Raw genomic sequence first — 4,262 nt, 5'->3', positions numbered from 1 at the left:
TTATTTTTAGTGGGATGTACATGCTTGTCCACATTCTGCCCTAACTAACAATGAGCAACATGGAGGTTTACACCTGGATTGGGGTGAAAGCCTTGATGTGTAGGGCTGACAGGATTTAGTATTACATGACAAGGCAGGAAGATTAGCCCATTCCTAAATGAGAGCAATTCGAGGACTTCATTTCCCTTCAATGAAGTCATCATGTAGCAAAATTCAGTGGGGTATATAATGGCATCATGCTGTTATATATTCATTATATAATATTTTATTGACTGCACCCATGCCAGAAAGCAGGTCTTTGTGGTTAAAACAATAAATAAATCTTGACAAAGCAGCAGCAAATTGGGAAACCAATGGCTATAATCAGGTGCCAGAAATGTGGATATTAGTGCTAGGTATGAGAGTGTGAGTGTGTGTGTGTGTGTGTGTGTGTGTGTGAGAGAGAGAGAGAGAGAGAAAGAGAGAGAGAGAGAGAGAGAGAATGACAATGTTCTTAATGATAACCAAGCAATGAAAATTTGGTGCATCACCAGCATATGTGCATACTGCATACAACAACATCCCCCCAACATACATACTTTACAGTTCTAAAAGGAGTTCGGCATATTTGTATTTTCAAGAGCCCAGTTGTAATTTAATCAATTACAAGTGCCAGCATCCAGATGAATAATGTACTGACAGAAGAGTTTTTCTATTGTGCAATGTGCAAAGGGGCGGGCAAGAATGATTTTCAGTGATGGATTCTCATCTCATCTCACATCATGGATTCTCCTTCCCTCTGCTGCTGAATCCTGTGCCTGTCAAAGCTCTGCCTTTGAGGGTTGGGGGATAAAGGCACATTGTTAGGCTTGATTTTGTCCAAGGTTATTTGGATTCTAGCTATAGTATTAAATATAGTAGCAACTTGCATGGAAAACACTTATGGCTCCTTAGCTCCTGGCTGATGGTTACCGCAACCTTGGAACAGGTCATGGATTCGTATGGAACTCTTGTGCGGAGGTTTTCTTTCTGAAAGACAGGATTGGTCTAGATCAGATCCAAACTTGGACCCAAAGTTGGGTCCCCAGATATTGTTGAACTACAACTCCCATCATTCCCATTGAACATTGTGGCTGGGGAAGATGGAAGTTATAGTCCAACAACATCTGGGGACCCAAGTTTAAGAACTCCTGGTCGAGACGTAGAAAAAGCTCATTCTCTACAGCAGCGTTTGCGATGGCTTGAACTAATATTACAGAGAAGTTCAATAATACTATTGTTTGTCATTTAGATGCTTTCTTGCTTTCTGTCATAGGGATTATTTACTGTTTCTTAATCCAGATGTCCTTGTCAGAATGGGAGCTTTAGTTATGATATGTAACAACTACCTTAGAACTGGTTCAAGGGTTGAAACAGAGGCTGAAGTTAATCCATAACCACTCATAACATCTGGACTCACCTCTCTTATAAGAAGGTTAGGTAGGTGTAGCTCACAGTTAAGAACATAAGAACAGCCCTGCTGGATCAGGTCCAAGGCCCATCTAGTCCAGCATCCTCTTTCACACAGTGGCCCACCAGATGCCGCTGGAAGCCCACAGGCAGGAGTTGAGGGCATGCCCTCCCTCCTGCTGTTATTCCCCTGCAACTGGTTCCGAGAATCTTGTAGTTCCTTCTATAGTCTACATTGCTTCTATAGTTTACATTGTTTTATTCCCCATTTCATTAAAAAAAATAAATCATGTGGCTTCTCAGGGAACTTCAGAATATACATGGGACTATTGTATGAAGGCTCCCTCTATAACAAATCTTCCTGCCAAAAGAAGATTAACAGGTCAGAGAGGAAACCTTTCCAGCTTTTCTCCATGAGTTGCTGTCTTTCTTTGTGGAAGGGAACTTTTAACATGGGACAGTATTTAATCATGCAGTGTCTGAATGTCTATATTCTGAAATGGAGTTGCCTGAGAAAAATTGTGGCATGTGCTGTTTCAAAAATATGTAGATTAGCTCAGAAATGACCAATGACAATAAACTTCAGATGGTTTGTATTCCCTTTTGTTATGCTATTCTTATTCATGTACCTTCTTTCTATGTGGACTTCAGATTATAATACTGAAATTTTAATATATATTATAAACTGTACCAAAGAAAATAGATTAGGTATAAAATAGTTTTATATATCTTACTAATGATAATCCACTGCTCTTTTTCCTGCTGATGAAGCAAAACCAACAGTTTTTCCTCTGTCAGCATTAGAAAAAATATTTTTCTTTCATAGTAATTGTATTCAGTGCTGGCACAGCATCTTGAGAATAAGGAATTCTATGTTCAGCTGCTTAGATTTACCGGGGCTGTTTGGATGTAACCAGTATCAGAATATAACATAATACCTTGACCCTTGTTTTATATCTCCTTCCATCGTAAACACACACAAAAATCTTATGTGGATTTAACGGAGACTTTATTCCAGAAACGCCCTCTCCTTTCACTCCCTTTTCTTTTTGACTCCACCCAACAGACTCTCTACAGGATCCCCACTGGGACAACTTTCCAAACAACAAAACACAAAAGATTACTGCATAGAATACAATAACCCTTTTATTGCTAGAGTGCATCACCACTAGATACTTGCAACCACAGCTGTGTGGTTAGTTATCAGTGTGTTCTGTTCTTTTCTGCTCTAGAGCCTTCTTATCTTCTCCTGTTTTTCTCCTTGGTCCTTCAAAATATATATGTGGGGGAGAGTTGAAATTGTGATAATGGCAGGTGCTGATGTCTGCACTGAACACATTCCATCTAATGGAATGTATGCATTCTGGACTATACATTTAAGCTCCAACTGCACAACCTCTACAGCAGAAAAAAGAAGTGGGAATCATGAGGCTGGAACCTCTGCATGAGGACACTAGCACATGTTCTGTGCACAGATTCTTCAGAATCTTGTCTGTCTGACTTGGAAACAGACAAGGTCAAACTTTTATCTGGTCCTAATCCTGTGCTATATCATTCACTTTATCTACGGTTTTGTATGACTGTGAATGGGGTTGATTTGTGGGTGAAAGACTCAACATTGACTCTTTTGTCATGGATAGAGTGGAATCATATATCCAGGCCCATCACATTGTGAAAAGGATAGTTGCCCCTAACTGCAGCCTCAGAACTCATGTGAGAACAGGGAGTTTTAAGCAACTTCTTCCCCTTATTCTTGATTTGCTCATACACCCACCCTTTTTTTGTTTGCCTTCCTTTGCACTTCTGTGAGCCCAGTCAGAGACCTTCTTTCATTGGACTCTCAACCCCTCTAGTCCCCCGGTTGATCTTGAGCCAGGTCCTTAAATATCTCCCTGCAGTTAGCACAAATCTTACAAGAGCCATGAAATGTGAAGTGCTCAGACTTTCATGAAATTAGCCTGCTACCAGCACCTGGTACTATTGTCCTCCCAACTCCTTCCTCCTCATTGCCCAACATGTCCATTCAAGGTGAAGCTACACTGATGACTGGCTCCTGGACCTCTTTTGGTTTATATATTATTATATATTATATATATATTATTTGTTTGTTATTTCTCTTTGTAAACCGCCCTGAGCCATTTTTGGAAGGGCGGTATAGAAATCGAATTATTATTATTATTATTATTATTATTATTATTATTATTATTATACCACTGACCATGGTAGACTTCTGTGGTGCCTTGCTGGGCTGGCACTTGGGGGCAGTTGTGGTTCCAGTCCAGTCTTGAGATGGCCCCCAGAAGCTGGTGCTTTGAGGCTCTTGGTCTTCCTCACTAGCCTACAGTGTTCCTTGGGCTTCATTTTCCCCCTCATGCTATATAATATGTACATGAAAAAGGTTGGGAGGGGTCATCCAAAGGTTTGGGCTGAGTTAACATCAGTACACAGATACTCCTTACTCAGCTCTACCTTTCATTTTCACTTATTGAAGATCCCAGGGAGGAAGTGGAAATGTTGACCAAGAACTCTTCTGCTAACAATCCCTATATGAAACTACTGTTCCTATTATTGTATAACACCTGCAACCGAAAAAGTACTCAAGACAGTTTACATAGCAAGAAAAATAAGATTGTCCCCTGTCCCTGGAGGGGCTTGCACTCTAAAAAGAAACATGACACCAGCAACAGCTACTGGAGGGATGCTAAATATGGGTTAGTTGGTCTCCCCCGGCCTAATATAGAAGGAATCACCACTTTGAAGGTGTCCCCTTGCCCAGATAGCAGGGGGCAACTTGGGGCATGGGGGCTGAAGAAAGGAATTAATCTTCTCTTCCT

General features: G+C 40.7%; 1 long non-coding RNA gene across 1 annotated transcript; it reads right to left on the bottom strand.

Annotated features, from left to right (window-relative positions):
• Positions 1-305: 305 nt before the first annotated feature.
• On the bottom strand, positions 306-2,476 carry LOC128352458 (uncharacterized). Its single transcript, XR_008320422.1, has 3 exons — positions 2,367-2,476; positions 905-1,008; positions 306-808 (listed from the first exon to the last, which is right to left on the bottom strand). It is a non-coding gene; the product is annotated as an uncharacterized LOC128352458 (long non-coding RNA).
• Positions 2,477-4,262: the final 1,786 nt, after the last annotated feature.

Source organism: Hemicordylus capensis, chromosome 3, assembly GCF_027244095.1.
Source record: "Hemicordylus capensis ecotype Gifberg chromosome 3, rHemCap1.1.pri, whole genome shotgun sequence".
Taxonomy (NCBI): Eukaryota; Metazoa; Chordata; class Lepidosauria; order Squamata; family Cordylidae; genus Hemicordylus; species Hemicordylus capensis.
Note: the sequence above shows the minus strand (reverse complement) of the source record. Positions and strands in the feature narration are given on the sequence as shown.